Raw genomic sequence first — 18,389 nt, forward strand, 5'->3', positions numbered from 1 at the left:
GTCCAGAGTTGTAGGCTGCAAGAGGGAGCTGAGAGGCCCCAGTGCCCCTGTGGGTTGGGGTGTTGAAGTTATGCTGTTGGAGGGGTGCAGATGAGGCCAAATGAGTGGAAAAACACATGCAGGACATCATGGGCTGGCCAGCACCACAGCAGGCTACCAATGAATACAGTCTAGAAAGACAGTCTAAATAATGTACTCTGTGAGGCTGAAGTGTACTCAGACTGTATAGATGAACTGCTTATACCTGGCACTCAGGAATTTTCACTTCCTTTTTTTCTTCTCTGCCAGTGCAATACCAAAGAGGGATACTCCTGAGAAAGAGACGTAGGGCATAGGGTCTGACTCTGCTTTCTTACAACTTTATGCTGTGAATCCAAATTCTTGAGAATTTGTATCAGACTATGGAAGGCACTTTCACAAAGCACAGAGTTCTGTAGCAGACAAATCGAAGTGTGAAGAAATGAATCTATTTCGGCCATCTGAAACTGTGATTTGGCATATAGTGAGAACAGCTGAGACAGTCGGGGAAATTTTACACAGATCTTATCCTGATAGCTGTTAAAGCTATCCATTTGCACTGTGCACTTTATTGTTTTCCTGGAAAATAATCTCATCAAGCTACCCAGATCAGCTGGTCTCAGAAAACTTAGGTTAAGACAGTAAATATTCATATGAAAAATAAGAAAAAGAAAAAATGACACACAAAAGAGCAGACAAACAGGAATTAGGTAAACTATTTTTTAAATATCCCAGTCCTTGCCTTGATCCAAAAGCAAATCATCTCTCCGCATAACAAGAAAAAAAAATTGGCTTGTATTCAGATATGTGAAAAAATGAAAATTCCAATAAGCAAGACATACATCGCTGGGCTTTGGGAAGGCTTCTCACAAATGACCTGCATAATTAAAATCTTCATTGCCTTCTTCGCCCAAGAGAAGTTAATGGCAAAACAGCTACTAGCATCCAATAACTTTATTTAAATGTTGTTTATAGGGAAAGACTTAGGTGCCTTGTGGGCACTGAAAATTAAGATATAAATACATGTTAGCCATTATCAACTTGCATACTTTTAACAAACCGCCTTCAGGGATTGAAAGCTGCAGTCACATATATCAGATGTCACTGATAAGCATATGTTTTAAAAGAACAGCCTATCACAGGAAAATTATTAGAGGGGATGCTTCTGCATTTATATAGGAAATAAGGAATGACCAAAATCTTGGGCATATCAATTTTGTTGCTTAAAACTTTAAAAAAATATATATATTAAATTTTATTCACTTCAAGGCATTCAAATGAACCTTTGAATTAGTTTTTTTTTCACAATCTCATTTTTGTTTTGGAAACTAAGGATTTTAATTCTCCTTTTTTTTTTTTTTTTTTTCTTCTTGAAATTTTACCTTTTTCCTAACCTAAAAAGGGGGGGGGGGTGGGGTGGGGAGGGGAGGTTCCATAAGTCAAAGTTTATTTTTTTCTAAGTCTGCTTTCAAAAACATTTTATTTTATTTTATTTTATTTGTTTATTTTTTTTAAGTTAGTAAACATCAGTTGCAGATCTTCTTGCACATTTTTTCCATCTGGAAACTTGTTCCTGACTGGGGTGAGTTTTGAAAAACTAAGAGCAGAGAAAGAAAGGAAGCTGGAGAAAATAGAACGTCACGTGTCTTTCATTTTTTGTAATACAGTTAGGGATAGAAAGCAAAAGAAGTATGATGAAAAAGAGAAAAGCAGTTCTGTAAGATGTAGATTTAGTGTGGTTGTTTTCCTATGGATTTGAATATGCGGTTGTTTAGAACTGTGAAGGAAAATCTCTAAATGCTGGAATATTTGTAATATCTGTTTCTCCTGTGAATGCTTTGAAGTCTAATGGGGGAACTCACACTGCTGCCTCTTCTTCCCAGAAGCACTGACAGGGTCTCACTCTCTGCACAGCCACCCAGGGCTCTTCTGAAGATAGTCAAGAAATCTGTGCAAGCTTTGTTATTTCTGAGGACTCTGTATCTTTGTCAAATTTGGTTGAGCTCAAGCAAGAGATTCAAAACTTGAGGAAAGATGTAAGCAGACACAAAATGATACGGATGCAGTATGATGCTATAAATCTTATTTTCTTAAGAAAAAAAAAGCTATAAGCATTTTTCAAAGGCAAGTTTTCTATAGTAAAAACTAAAAAAAAAAAAAATAAAATCCATTTAAAATGACAGGTTAGTTTTCTTGTAAAAATTTAGCCAAAATATGTTTGAAGGCCAAGCAATTTGTTTGTTGGACAGGAACATTTTCCACTCTCATCAAGTTCAGCCTGTGCTCCTTGTGAGACAAAGAAATGTTCCTCTTTTCTCCAGACCTAGTGCAGACCTCTTGTTTAGTCTTGACTGAGGTGACTTGGCATAGGTTAGTGGGGGATGTTGGGTCAGTGCTCTCATTGGTACCAGTAAGAAGTCCTTCATGTTGTTCACTGCAGAGATGAGCATGGCTCCCTGGACCTGGTGCTAGTCTGTAAGTACAGATCGGGGTGAACGGCTTACTGCAAGGTAGCATCTAACATTTGTATATACTGAGTATCATTTGCCTGTCACTCAAAAAAACTTCGTTCACCATTAATTCAATTGTATCTTGTAGCTCTCCTTTTTAGCGTGCTGCTTCTCCATGGAATAGAAAAAATAAATACTTTCTCTGAGATGAATCCCTATTCCTGCCCTTTTACAAGTAAATGCTCTTTTTGCTCCTATCCTCTTGACAGCATCAAAAGTTGCTCTGCCAAGAGTGCAGAAAGTAGCAGACTTCACATGACAATCATCCCACAGAGAAAGACAAAGCAAAGAGCTTTTTGACTTATTGGTGCTATCACCTCTTATGAAGCAGTAAATTGTTGCAGAGACAAGATGATAAGGAAGTGCATCTAAGACATAGGAAGCAGCCAAGTATAAAGGTCTTCTTTCTTGTCAAAGATCCAAGAAGGCCTGGCATCTGCTTCAGCATCTAAAGCAGAGGACTTCCTATGGACACAGATGTCAAGCAGTGGATCTTTGATAGTGTCTTGGTAGCTGGAGGCAATACACCTGTCTGTTGCCTTTAAGTTTCTGCTCTTGCTAATTTTTCTGTTAGCTGCAGCTCTGAAGTAAAGTATCCTGGCTTGCTTGACAGTCTTGGTACAAAATCTTCTCCAGCTGAGGCACCTGCCAAGAGGAGGAGTCAGGAAGACAACTTGCACTAGAAGGAGGTTGCACATGGACTGGTGAGAAGGAGAAAAGCGATGCCTCTCTTGGATTGGCATGGGCTCCTTTGGGGTGGCTTCTTTAAATAGCAGAGATGTTGCTGGCTGGGCTGGCATGTGCTCTTTGCTCTGGAAGACTGTGGTTATCCTCCTTATTGTTTTGACAGAAGCTGCCAATTTTTGTTTCCTAAGTATACCAAGGAATAACATCAATAATGAAAATAACATTAGCTAGGAAAGCAAAAAGGGTTGGGGTTTCACTAAAACACCTTTTCCCTCCATATAAAGTATGGTTGAAACTGTCTAAATACAATGAGGATTTTATATCAATATGCCCATACAAATTAAAAAAATACGTATGCATGTACATATATAGAAAAATTAGTTCAGGGTAAGTCTCTTCCACTTTGACCACGAGTTCTTAGCATACAAAAGTAACAAGTAGGTATTAGGTGGGCTGCAAAACACAAATTAACCTATTAGCACGAGCATTTCCTTGAAAAAAGGAGGTCTCTTGGGCTGCAAGGCGGTGCCAATCAGCCAGTTCAGTGCCCCAGTGCAGGAAGGTCACTGCCAGCCCACTGGGACGGTCACATCTGTGCTTCTGCCTGACAGAAAGTGATCAGAAAGGAGGCATAGGCTCTGACATCCAGCATGGCCAGACACCAGCCAAATCAAGCCAGAAGATAACATGGAAAGGAGAGAAACTCTAGATCTATAGAGTAAGTAGCCTTTGCTTATCTAGGTATGCATGCTTATCCTGTCAGTGTTAAGGAAGATGATGTTTTAAAAAAAAAAAAAAAAAAAAAAAAAAGTTCATTCTCATATGCCAAATAAATATATCATGGTATTGCCTGTAGCTGTTGGTGAAAAACAACTCTCCATTAAAAATGTGGCTTCATTTAAATCAAAGTATTTTTCAGAAGTTTGATTCTTGACTTTTTATGGCAAAAATTCAAAACAGTGTTTCCATAAAGATGGAGCATTTCATTTGATATGTCAGTTGAAGTAGTGTAAATTAATACTATACATTATCTGTGTACTATTAGACATATCAAAGATGTACTATTGCAACACAGATTGTCATATAAAGCCAAAGTGAAATGATTCCGAGCAAAATATTTTTAAATGGTCCTTTACTGATTTATATTTTTAAGAGTTTGCAATTGCAGGAAGTACTTATTCCACAAGTAGCTTTTATTCTAACTGGAAACTAGAGTTACTGAAATGAGGAATAGCCTGCAAACAAAAATTTCAGTTCCCAGCTGGCTCTGTACACTGGTTTATCGACTTATTTTTGGACTCCAATGAAACAATCCATGGCAAAGACAGTAGATAGCCCTAGGAATTTGTGCAGGCTATAGAGTCTTTCAGTTGTGGGCTGCTGGTTCAAATCCAGGGGGCCTGCATGGGAACAAGGAAAAGTTGATAGCATGACTTCAGCTGTGTGGTATGAGCTTACCTCCCTGGGTGTAGGTGACAGCAACAGAATTAGCATTAATTAGTCTACTTTGGCATCTTGGCCAAAGTTTGACACAGCGAAGTGGGGAAACCTACTGTGCTGCAGACTGAGCTGTGCTTGCTCTGTGGGTAAAAATATAGCTTTCATTTTCCAGGCCCAATCCAGGCACTTTTCATTAGCACTGTCGCTGTGATGCCAAAGGGAAAGCTAAGAAAGCTGCCTAATAACTAGCAAGAACAACAAGAAAGCATCAGACTTGGTAATTGGTTAGAGATAGTACCCTGGGAAGATGGGGACAAAAGGCAGTGAACTGTAACCAGCTACACACTCCAAGGTAACAGGCAGTCAGCACTGGATTAGCAACCAAGGCAACTTTAATAATTTAACTATAGCATTCACAGTAATTTAACCACACTATCCAGAACACAAACATAATGGTGATGTAGTTAATGATGCCAGAATAAAAGTAATATACAAAAAGTTTGTTGAATGCCAGAACAAAAAAGAGTCTCCATGGAGGGGGCTAATATTCAGATTTGTTTTTTGTTTCTTTTCTTTTTTCTTTTTTTTTTTTTTTTTCTCAGCTAACTTGAAAAGCAAGCATTTCGTTTTTAGTAGTTATTTACTATCCAGTAAGTGAAGATGGTCTGTTTCAGAAGTTCTTATTGACAGCTGACTTACAGTGTGTAACAGACTGACACATTTTGCTGTCTGTGAAAACTGAATAACAAATGGTTTTGCTATTTACAAGTCAGAAATGAATCGGTGGATCTGAGTTACAGAGCACACTCCCAAAACATACAAACCCCTCTCTGCATGCACTGCTTGCAAATTCTGCCTTCAAGTTCATATTAGCCAGTAACTCATCCTAATTTGTGGAGGTTGAAAAAAAGAAGTATAAAGTGAGAATGCAGGGATGCCGTAGTTCAAAACAGGCTCCCAAAATTTATTTTATAGCTTGCCTACACACAGAGTCATACCACTCTATTGCTGCAATTAAAATGGTAGAACCTCTCTCTAAGGATTACACCCACCACTTTATTGCTGAAGATGCTATCTGTAGTGGGTTTACGTGGCAAGGTTTTGGTAGCAGGGAGCCATAGGGGTGGTTTCTGTGAGAAAGATCTAGAAGCTGCCCCATGTTTGGGAAGGGCCCCATTGTTTTCCAGATCCGAGCCAATAAGCGATGTTGTTTTGCGCCTCTGTGAGAGCATATTTAAGACAGGGAAAACACGCTGCGCCACACAGCAGCCGGGAGAGTCAAGGGAGTGAGAGAACAGCCTTGCACCAAGGTCAGTGTAGAAGGAGGGGGAGAGGTGCTCCAGGCGCCGGAGCAGAAGTCCCCTGCGGCCTGTAGTGAGGACCATGGTGAAGCAGGATGTCCCCCTGCAGCCCATGGAGTACCACGGTGGAGCAGGGTTCCACGCTGCAGCCCGTGGAGGAGACCACGGTGGAGCAGGTGGCCCTGCACCGACGGAGGCTGCCGCCTGTGGAAGACCCCTGCCAGAGCAGATTCCGGGCCGGACCTGTAGCCCGTGGAGAGGAGCCCACGCAGGAGCAGGTGACCTGGCAGGAGCTGCTGCCCATAGGGGAGCCAGGTTGGAGCAGTTTTCTCCTGAGGGATGGACCCCGTGGTACGGACCCATATCTGGAGCAGTTCTGGAAGAGCTGCTGCCTGTGGGAAGCCCACGCCGGATCAGTTCATCAAGGACTGCATCCCGTGGGTGGGACCCCACAGCACAGGGGACGAGAGTGATCGAGAAGGAGCGGCAGAGAAGAAGTGCTGTAGACTGACCATAACCCCCATTCCCCCGTTCCCCTGCGCCGCTCGGGGGGAGGAGGTGGAAGAGGGTGGATGGGGGGAAGGTGCTTTTGTTTTTTTTTTCCCCTTTGTTTTCTCACTTCTCTCGCTTGTTAGTTGTAGGCAATAAATCTTACTATCTCCTTATGCCGAGTCTGTTTTGCCCGTTACAATAATTATTGCGTGATTTTCTCGTCCTTATCTCAATCCTTGAGCCCTTTTCACATATTTTCTCCCCATTCCTCTTTGAGGAGGGGGAGTGAGAGAGCGGCTGTGGTGGAGCTCGGCTGCCCACTCGAGCGGAACCACGACACTATCCTGAATAAAATCCATGATCATCCTCTGTTGCATTCTCTAACTCTGGGAAGTCAAATTCTTTTCCAGAAGTGACAAGGTAAAATGGCTGCTTCTTTTACAATGGGTGCTTTGTGTACATATTCATAGGCAGAGCTTTTACTTTAATGACAAAAAAATGGATTTTTACAATCCTTTACTCCCACTAGCATTGAGGAGTCCATACAGTTAGGAAAAAATGAATTAGATCCGATTGTGGCTCACATCTCCTGATTGAACCACTACTGCAAACTCCTGTTGCAGTAACAAATCCTGCTAATTGTGTTTTGCAAACTAGCTACACAGCCTGAGCTGAAGGAAAATTTAAACTCCCAAAGAATACACTTATTTTTGAATGCATACTGGGTGCTGCTCTCAACTTCAGATTGTAGTGTCCCACGATATCAATTCTGGCACAGATTTGGAGAGCTCTGAGCTGGAAACCAGGCAGATCCCAAGTATCACCATTTGCTGGGAATACTTTTTTTTTTTGAGCATTCCTCAATGCTAATGGGACTAAAGGATTGTAAAAATCTATTTAGTAGTTGGCTAACTGTAGTTCTGAGCACATTCTAAAGAAACTGGTTTTCATTCCCATTGAGTGGTTGTCTATGAAAAAACTCTGAAGCCCATTGGAAACATTAGTGTGGTGGTGGTGGGTGGGGATAAGGGGGTATTCAACTATAATGCTTAGTTTTTGCTCAGTTTATATGAAAAAAAAAAATGTGGGAGTAGGTTCCTCTCTGTGGCAGTTGGTTCCTCTCTGTGGGAAACACAGAAGAAAGGATGCAGAGAAAAAGAACATCTCTATGATAGTCCTCCTTCCAGGGACTTCTCTGTCTCAGAAGAGCCCACTGGAGGCAGAGGTACACTGTCGTTGCACATCTTTGAGGACCTTTGCAGCTTTCGTAATTCTTTGAGCACATAGCCATCAACTTGCCTATGTTTGCTGATGTTTGCCACTGCACCTGTGTATTAGCTCTCTGACTCCTGGTGGCCACTTCAGGGAACTTGCACCTTGCACTGTGCTGCACAAGCACACCACAGCTGAGCTTCACAGCTGGATCTTAATGTTTTCCCTAGATCACTAAGTACACTGTGACAGCAGATACAAGGTTAACCCCAAGTATCCTAGGTCTAAATGACAAAAAAAGTCAGCCCTGTAATGGGGCTTAAAGGAAGGCTAGTTATATCCTTGTTCCACAAAACATAGCATAAACTCCACCACTCATCTTTTTTGGCCTGAAGCTTTATCTACATGGCAATGTGGTCCTATCATTAGTAATAGCACTCCAGAGCATCTTTTCTGAGTTAACAAAATCGTTAGGCATGCTATTAATACCACTCATTGCACAGATTGACACGAGAAATGATTGTCAGTATAATTTACTTTCTGTGTTATTTTCACAGAATCACAGAATGGCCAAGGTGGGAAGGGACCTCTGAAGATCACCTAGTCCAACCACCCTGCTGAGCAGGATCACCTAGAGCACATTGGGCAGGATAGCATCCAGGTGGGTTTTGGATATCTCTAGAGAAGGAGACCCCACAGCTTCTCTGGGCAGCCTGTCCCAGTGCTCTGTCACCCTCACAGTAAAGAAGTGCCACCTCATATTTAGCTGGTACTTCTTGTGCTTCAGTTTGTGCCCATTGCTGCTCATCCTCTCACTGGGCACAACTGAAAAGAGACCGGCTCTATTAAAGTGCTACTAAAGTAGAGCTATGGGCTCTACTAAAAGAGACCTCCTCCTCACTACTTTGGTCTGTGGCAAATTTCTGTCCTGAGTTTTGTGCTTGGCACTACATGGGTGCCCAGGAAGGAGTCCTGGGTGTCCTTAACCTGTCAGTTATCTTTACCTGACCACAGCATCTGCTAGAGAGCCAGGTTGGAATACAGTGAGTTAATTTGAAATTTAAGAAATTAAGAAATTTAAGTTTCTGTAACTGAAAGGAGAAGAAATCTACAGGGGAAAAAAAAAAAAAAAAAAAAAAAAAAAAAAAAAAAAAAGCTGTGATTGCTCTATATCCATTCTGTCTACTTAAACTCTTAGGTACTTATACTGGGCCTACTGCAGTGATACTCTAAGTCAGGCTGCTCAGTCAGACTGTGCTCTTCACATCTTTCTTTGCTTCACATTTTCTCGTCATTATCTATGACCTTCCCATGGATGTGCTTGGATGATTTTTCCTTCTCATTCCAGTTTGTCTTATCCTTTCCTCTCACTACTTATCTTTGAGGAGCAGAAACCAGCCTTGGCTTGCTACTGAGAAAAACAGATACAAAGAAATGCCTTCGACATCTCCCTCTGAGGCCCTCATGTCACAGCCAGCAGAGGAGTTTGTGCTAAATTGCCATAACAGAATATCTTCAGCCACGAGCTCCATCCAGCCTCAGTAGGCATTGATAGGCAAAGACATGCAATAGAAGAAGCCACTGAGGAAATCTCTGCAGAAGTGATGTTGGCAGGTGACTAGGAAGCCCTAATCCCTTTGGATCAGGACAAAACCACGTGCTAAAAGACTCAATCTTTGGATTATGGAGAAAATTAAGATTCTTGCCAAGATCCCTTGATTGTTTCAGACAAACTGGGTTAGTTAGAAATGCTTCTTGTTACAAGTCACTTTTAGTCTTGAAGATTATCTTCTGAAAACAAGAGCAGCCTTTGCTATCAGTTTGATGTGTGCAATTTTGTTGTGTGCATCCTTTCCCAACCAACCGAGTAGCTATGCTCAGTAATGTCAAACCCCCACTGGATTTCAAACACACTATAGTACATCTACCTCCAGGTATCTCAGTGATAGAAATGATGGTGCCTGCAATTATTGCATTGTGATTAATTTAAAATGCATTTACTGATTTTGCAGGACCTTCAGGGTTTGCATGAAGTTTTTAAAATGATTTAGGATCCTTCAAAGAAACCTACTACAAAAAGAAAATGTTACTTATACAAAACACTTCATGATGCCGTGGAAAGAAGAGCCCCATTCAGACCATTTATAATTGTGCACAAGTGGATTTATGATTCAACAGTGAGCAAGTTAAACTGCCTGTTAGTCAGATGTAATAGCCAGTGCCAGCTGCACCAGAAGCTCTCTTCCTATATGTTTAATAGGCAGGGGAAAGGGCTATATTTAGATTCACCAGAAGCATCCAGCATTGCAATATGTAGTGTATTCTTCATGGAGTAGTAAAGCTACTTTCTCTAATATGGGAGGGGTGGAGAGGAGGACATTCCCTAAACAAAATAAAAGCAATCTTTACCAATTTAAAACATCTGTTTTAGAGGGGGTACTCCTGTGGGTCTCCTTTCATTATTATTTTTTCTTAGCTTTTAATTAGTCTGTTCTTAACTGCTCCTCATGACAAACATCACTCTTTCCAACCCAGGGGGAAAAGACTGAGGTTCCTGTTTGACTATCCTAGTGCTTTTCTGACAGCTGAATGTACTGCTAACTTTGAATTTTTTTTATTATCATTTTTTTTTCCTCCTTGGAGCTCTTCTGCTGTGAAGCCCTTCAATGATATGCCAGGGACATTATTTTTCTTGGGCAACGGAGATATTGCTTGCAACAGGTGAGGATGAGTTGGTGGTGTTGCAGCCAATAACAACCTGTGTGTAGTAGTAATACCACCAACTTCGGGGATCTTTCTGTCAGAGGATCTCACTCATTGATACTTACAAAAAGATGACATGAAGCTGATCTCTGGACAAGAAGTAAGGAAGAAGACTTCTGAGCTGGTGTTAAACCCCAAGGAAATCAAAGTGAGTGCCTAAGTGTCTCATTGTCCTTTCCCATCAGTTCTCAGTGCACAATGGGACAGCAGTCCTTCTGAGAGCCTCTAGGGGCTACTCCAGTTCAATAAATAACAGTAAATAAAATGCAAAACCATTTTTGAGTCTGATAAGGGCTGTGTTAATTTCTGGTGTAATATCTTTGACTTCAGAGTAGTTACGTGGAATGGACTGTATCCCACTGAGCCTTGGTGTCTGCTCTCACATTGCCATGGAGGCTAATGGATGACAGTGAGTACAGCGTATCCTCTTAGGACACAGTGTTTTGTATTGTTTTCATGGGGGAGAAATTAGTCTTTTGGTGCTCTTTATTGCTTTGTTCCCTGCTTTCTGCTAATATTATAAAAGTTGCATCTTTAGCTCATGCTGAGATCTGCATAGAACACACAAACTTGTGTAAATAGTTATTTCACTCTTTGCTAACGCTCTTTTGAAATCTGCTTTTAGTCATGTTAATAAGAATCAATGTTTTACTAATTTGTTCTTTAAAGATACCATACACCCTTGATAATTCTCTTCCACCATATGGGGTTTGGTTCACTGTGAAGTGTCATACGCAATGTATGAAGCACGGAGAGAGAGCTCATATACCAGAGAATGGGCGAGCACACGCTTCTGAGTGCAGTGTATTTAAGAACCTCAGACTTTAGGAGAAAATCTCTACAGGATATCAAAGCAAATTTCAATCCAAGAAGGTTTCGCTGTGTCAATAGATGTAGCACAAGGGCTGCCTGTTGTTTCACAAACAATGAATCTTCTCCAGCCTATAAATAATGTAAAGACAAGTCTCAGGATTTTTAAAAAATTCTGCTAGCTTGAGGCTACCTACCCAGCATGCCTCCTTGTTTACAACTTCCAGTACAAACATATATTCTGTTTGTTTTCAGATAAAACATCAGCTTTCCTGACTTCTGGAATTAACCTCTAATACATATTAGCAGCAGCCTTTCAAGTAGTTTTTGCATACACAGGCTTTCGGTAACGTGACCACACAGGGGTGTGCTCTGACACCGTCTAGAGGTGAGCTCCTTGGTGTTAGGTGTGCAGTGCTAACGAGATGTCACAAGCAGCTGCTCATCACTTGGCAAACATCTGCTGCTCAGGTAAGCACTCTAAAAGCCATTTACAAATATCAAATGAAACAGCACTCTAAGTAGATCTGGGAATGCAAAGGGGGGCTACACAAAGGGCTGGTTTTGTGAAATTCAATTGTTTGTTCACAGGTAGCAGGTCTGTTGTCATCCTAGGCATGTGAGGGCTTGAATCCCCAGCATCTACAGGAGTGCAGGTGAGTGCCCTGACTACCTGAGTTCTCCTCCCATGACATTTGTCTCTCATCCAGTAGTTTTGATATTCTTTTTTTTTGGTATAGATGCAGTAAGCCCAGCGGAGAGAGCCTCTGCTTAGTGTAGCTTGTCTTGCCAAGGTTAGGGCCCCCTTCCATAGTACAGACACATCAGCCTGAACCCTGTCAGGCCATAGAGGGCATAACTCCCATGCCTGCCGCTTCCTAAAGGGCTGGTTCTCATACAAAATACATTTGCCTGTCTCTGTTGTGTAGTGTCTGAACCTGTACCTCTGTCTGGGGTATAGTCTAAGACAAGTATTCATCTGTGTAGGTTTTAGACTGATTAGGATGGAGATGCTCATGAAGACAGTGGTAAAGCATTGGAACAGGCTGTCCAGGGAAGTGGTAGACTCCCTGTCCCTGGTGGTATTTAAGAGATGTGTACATGTGGCACTAAAGGATGTGTTTCAGTGATGGGATTCTGTAGGTCAGGTTGATGGTTTGATTTGATGATCTTGAAGTTCTTTTCCAACCTAAATAATTCTGTGATTATATGATTCTATGCTCAAACTAAAGGTGCTTTTATTTAATCAGAGAAACAGAACCTTGGGTATCTCTAGAGCTTAAGGAAAGGAAAACAAAATGCAAGGCACTGATAGAGTGTAGTCAGGAAGGGAGATTTTGATAGCAATTTTGGACTTTATCACTTAAAAACGCTTAAATCCATTTTCTTTCAATTTCAGGCACTTTCACTTTTTATTAGAAGTCTTCTGAAACACATCATTTCAAAACAGAAGGACATATGACAAAACAGAATTTGGATCGAGGACAATTTAATCTATGGCTCTGTCTACTACAGTTTACATGACAAAACTGTAATGAGGAAAAGCTTCTGTCTAGGACTGAAGTCTTGCCTACCTCTTAATGTCTTCAGAGCTCTATGGTATTAACCTCTCTGTTTTCCTGGGGATGTTTTTTTTGTTTGTTTGTTTGTTTTGTTGTTGTTTCTGTTTGTTTGTTTTTTAATGTGTCTGAGGTTTTCAAAATTGAATGCAAATTGCTTATAAGTACATTTTTGGGTTCAAGGAGGAACAAATGGATCCCTCCAATACAACCTGAGAGACCAAGAGGATGGCAGATTATAATCAACAGCAAAGAGCTGGATTGAGTTGGGGCCAGCTGAGGAACAACTGTAAGTCATAAACATCTGATAGCTTTCTGATGCTCTATGGGAAGGAGTGTCCACCTAGCTCTTACCAAGATTGAATCTTGGCTGACAGACACCCATTTTTTGAAAGCAGCACAGCAAACTGCTCAGCCAAATTCAGTGACCAGGCACAGAGGGTAAATTCCCTGCTTCCCTGCTTCTTGCTGATTCACTCAGGAGATAACAGCAGCAGTTTCTTGAATTAACTATGGTTGTAGCTGTTGTGCCAGTTAAACCCATTTAGGAGCTTTCAGTCTGGCACTTGTATAATCAGGAAGTATTCTCGCGTGTAAGTGGAAAAAAGCTTGGAGTTGTATGAATTTAAAAAAGCAGCAAAGGGGAGGGAAGGATCACAAAGTCAGCTGCTATTGCTACTGGTCCCCCGGAAGGTGATCTGTTCTTGGGCTTTCATTAACTCTTGAAGGTTTTCCAGGTGCTTATCTAATCTCAAGGTTGTACATATCCAGCTGAAGTATTACTTCCTTACTGCCCAAGTCAGGTTTTGTGTTCTACAAATGCTCTACAGGAATATCATTATAAATCCATAGCTGAAAGAGCCTGTGCATCTTAAGTGCTCTTTGGTTTGCCACCTCTGAATATTCTGCCAGCAGAGATTTAGAACATTGGCTCTGTAAATGCTTTCATGTCAAGACTAAAGGCAACACTTGTTTAATTCATTCTTTGACCCAACAGTAGCTTTATCTTAGGTTATCACTTGTTAAGCTCTCCAGAATGTTTTAAACATGAAGGGGGCTGCTGCGTATATACATCCACTGTACTGTATTTTACTTGTACAAATTTGACAGTAGTGATTCATATACATCAAAACCATTTCCTTTCCATGCTGCAAATAATGCTTTACTTTAGCTCTGTTCACAGATTCACATAGAGGACATGTAACTTGTTCTAGGAAAAAAAAAAAAAGAGAGAGAGAGCGAAAATTGCATTTATCCTCTGTCTGATATCCTCTATCCAATTTGCAAATCTTTATTTTAGGTCACAAGAGCTCAAAGGTGTTTATACTGTTATATACTCGTGTGTATGAGAGAGATTCTTTGTGTGTATATATAAACATATATGTATATATGTTTGAGTACACACATTTATAAATAAAAATATGCATAGACATGAGGCTAGTTGCAGTAATGATATATGCTGTGGTATAAATGGAGGACTGGATTTATACATCAAATATACTGCAACCTGATTAGAATAACAAGCAAAGGGGCAGAGTGGTTTGCTCTACATCATCCATTGGCGGTGCAAAACCGAAATAATTACACTATTCTTTGTAAACCCATCTGTTCTGCCAGCATGGGATTTATCCCTAAGTTGTCAAACAACTGCAGTTGTATTTAGAATCAGCAGCTGATCGTGACCCCCAGAAGTGAGGTCAACAGAATCATTCTGGATTTGCATCATAGAACAAGAGTCAGAAACTCAACAGTTTTGTGTTAGAAAGAGTTACAGGACCAATTTGTTAACAGTTTGTGTTCACTCACAACAAAGATGGTTTCTACACCATAGGACATATCGTCCAAACATTGTTTCATCCAAACACCACACCCTTGTATTGTAGCCTGATGCCTCACTCCCTCAAAGTCATGACAAGATCTGAGTATCTGTTGCCTCATATTTTTGTTCTGAAAAAAAAAAAAAAAAAAAAAATTATTTTGAGTAGAGATAGAGAGGGAGCCACAACATCCTGTAATAAATTCCCCAATCCAGACAGACATGGGAGCATGGACTGCAATGCAGACAGACAGAGCACCTCAGCCCTGCGCAGAGAGGTGGGTGCTATTTCAGATAGTTTGATCTCAACATCCGTCTAGTCTTCCTGTTACCTGCTGTGACATCCAGACCAAAATATTTATCAAGCATGCAATATACCAGAATGAAACTACAAGCCTCAGTGTCAGCTCAGGGAATATAACACCATCAAGAGAGTTGATAATACTTTAAAGAAAAAATACCTGCATCAGTCCCTAGCATACCTGTGACTAACAAGTCAGGGATCAGGGAGCCCTTGTCTGCCAGCGCTATTGGTGGCTGTGCTGTGTTGCAGAAGCTCACACAACTCTTAAAATCCAGTGCCAGTCAGTCAGGGCTCGGGCACTGACAGCAGCAGACCTCTCTCGGATGTCTTGGCCCAGCGATTTCTCAAAGACATATGTTAACAGGAGTAACATGAAGAAAATACCCTGAATAAAAGCATGAAAAGCTAAAGCTCTGTCAGGGAGGACTTGTGGAAGACAGTTAGACAAGGTTTAAAAGATCTTTGTTACAGCACGTAACGGTTGCCAGCAGCAAGGGGGACATGTAGAAGATAGCATTCTTTTTGACACTTGCTTGTTTTAAAGCACTTGATATTTGTAATATTTTTCAGTTAGTGCATGCAGCAATGGCTAACTATGAAAATGCAATACAGAACTTCAGAGAGCACATGTCACACACAGAATTAACTCTGACAACATACTTATTTATTTATTTTAATGAAGAGTCATAGATGAGGTTTTCTAGGGGTGAGGACATGGCTTTGGAGTTCTGGGGGCTGAGTTTCTTGCAAGAGAGTTTGCTGTGATTAGGGTCTGAGACAAAAAAAGAGGTTGAGCAAGAACTGTATGCTGGAATGGCTTGGAAGTGTCCCCAGCTAACAACAACAACCAAACAGAGACTGGTACCTAAAGTGGGATTCATCTCCTCTAGTCGCAGCTGTCAAAAAGTTGGATGTCTGGTCTGCCGTAATCTCTCAGGCACCAGCAAAAAAGGCAGCTGCAGAGGTTAATGAATCCCAGCTACTTGGAAAACAGCTTAAAACACAAAGATCTGCCCTCCTAAGGGAGGAAAACCAAATAGCATGGATGAGACATCCTTACTTTTTCCACAGCTCTAGTAACATGAAATGAATCTCACTTACTATACAGGCTGATGCTCGTGGGGAAAAAAAAAAAAAAAAAAAAAAAAAGATAGTGCTCTAACACAATGGGCATGCTGGAACAGCCAAAATGCTGTTATTTGTGTGTGCTTGGGGTAAAAGGGATAGTCAAAAAGAAAACACTTTTTTTTTTTTTTTTTTTTTTTGTAAAATATCACAACACCAGTTGTTGTGGAAGGTGGACAGACAGTGCTAAGTGTTTCTGTTAAAGCTCGAGTTCTGTGCCATTAAATCTAAGGGTGTTTAACCACTATATTAAGTGGGAAAGTTACTGAGCCTTGGACAAGTTGAACTGAGGTCACTGAAGCACCTGAAACCAGAAAAACTTTCAGTTGCTATCATTTATTTTCCTTTTGAGTTCAGAAGTGCTTCTATTTAAATTTGCTACCATAACCCATAACAAAGGAAATCCATAGCTCACACTGAACAACAAAACCTCTCTTAAGAAACTGCACATATTTTTAGGAAGAGTAAACAGTTAGAAAGCCCTAAGGCCAGCTGATGCTAATGCTTTCCTGTTCAATGCATGGAATTGTCTCAAATAAATAAATAAATGATCTGTCAGTCCTGTGCTTAAAGTTGTATTAATGTCAAACCCATGAAAAGGGTAAGTATGTAACATACCATGCTCCAAGAGCACTGAGGCAATGACATATTTTTTAGAGTGTGAGTAGAAGAAATTATTTCAGCCATATATTTTGAATATCTGTTTGAAGCTATCACTTTGGAGTGAATAAAATGTGTTTTATCCTTGCTAAGTCTGCAATCAAGTCTAGCACTGTGCCTTAGCAGGCTAATGTTCTCGTCGCTTCAACTTTCCTGCTTGGCAGGGGATCAGCCTCTCTTTGCTGCTCATATTGAGCAGACAAACTTGCAGATTTCAATCCTGCTGGCATGTGTTTCTGAAATAGATGGGCTATAATGTACCTTTTGGCCTGACAAGAAGACTGTGATTCTGGGAGCATTCCCCTCAGCCAGTGTAGGACCTTAGAGAGGGGCTGATGTTCTGTCACCATCAATGTCATTACAAACAATGTGGTGCCTTAGCAAAATGCTTAAAACACATGCAGAGAACTAAATTAGCCATGGCAAGAACAACAACAAAACCCAGCCTACAACCCCTTACAAAAAAATATTCAGATGAAAGCTGTCAGACTAAATAACTTGAACATGAATGGAATTATTATTTTTTCTTTCTTTCTTTATATTTCTTTACAGGTCATCTAAGAAGAGAAAACAGCAGTGCTGCACCTTTAATGTAGTTTTAATACATATTCAATGTACCTTCAATTACTGCCTGAGTAATCAGTGTGGAGGCAAATCAAATGTGGAACAACAGAATGATTTTCTGGGCTTCCTCAGGGGACTGGACTTTGGAAGTAGTAGCACTGTGTTGTGTTTCATGCAACTTCGTAAAGAGAGGGAAGGAGAGAGCTGAGAATAGTAGGCAGTGGAAGCCTTCCAAACATGCTATATTGCTAGCTGTGCACGTAGGAGAATCTACATTAGCACTGCAACCTTCAACTGCTGTGATTTGCCAATCACAGTTTTGGAAGTGATACTTGCTTGCTCTTTGTGCCCTGAGGGAAGTCTCTGTGCATTACCCTGCTGCCTGCTTGAGTGAATCCTTTATAGCAGAATAAACCTGACCATGAGAAACAACGAATATTTTCAAGCCAAACACCCATAAAGAGACTTGTGTTTGTAGCAAGAGTTTCACTCCAGAGATCCCACATTATTCTTCTTGTACTTTTATCCAGAAGCTACACTGTTGTGACCACTCTTTTTCAGAGTACCCCAGAGACCTTCTTGTGATTGCCACTCCTCCTTCATGTTTGAAAAGTTCTGGAGTCAGGTGAAGTTCCTGGTGACTGGAAAAAGGGAAACCACTCCCATTTTTAAAAAGATAGAAAGGAGACCTGGGGAACCACAGACCAGTGAACCTTACCTCTGTGCCTGGCAAGGTCATGGAACAGATCCTCCTGGAAGCAATGTCAAGGCACATGCAAGACAAGGAGGTGATCTGAGACAGCCAGCATGGTTTCACCAAGACAAATAGTACCTGACCGATCTGGTGGCCTTCTGTGTTGTAGTGACTGCATCAGTCAACAAGGGAGGCCCTACCAATATCATCTACCTGTACTTCTGTAAAGCCTTGGAGAGAGTCCCACGTGACATCCTTATCTCTAAATTGGATAGAGATGTATCTGTAGGGTGGACTGTTCGTTGCATAAGGAATTGACAGCATGGTTGCAGCCAGAGATTTGCAGTCAAAGATTCTATGTCCAGGTGGAAGCCAGTGATATGTGGTGTTCCTCAGGGATCCATTCTGATACCAGTGCCCATGTGGGCCCATGT

At 41.1% G+C, this 18,389-nt stretch overlaps 1 long non-coding RNA gene across 1 annotated transcript; it reads left to right on the forward strand.

Moving 5' to 3' along the window:
* The first annotated feature begins 10,747 nt into the window (after window positions 1–10,747).
* LOC116487783 lies at window positions 10,748–18,026 on the forward strand. Its single transcript, XR_004253108.1, has 6 exons — window positions 10,748–10,832; window positions 11,489–11,704; window positions 11,825–11,889; window positions 12,633–12,832; window positions 12,976–13,081; window positions 17,250–18,026. It is a non-coding gene; the product is annotated as an uncharacterized LOC116487783 (long non-coding RNA).
* Window positions 18,027–18,389: the final 363 nt, after the last annotated feature.

The sequence above is a fragment of the Aythya fuligula genome, chromosome 3 (genome assembly GCF_009819795.1).
Source record: "Aythya fuligula isolate bAytFul2 chromosome 3, bAytFul2.pri, whole genome shotgun sequence".
Lineage (NCBI taxonomy): Eukaryota > Metazoa > Chordata > Aves > Anseriformes > Anatidae > Aythya > Aythya fuligula.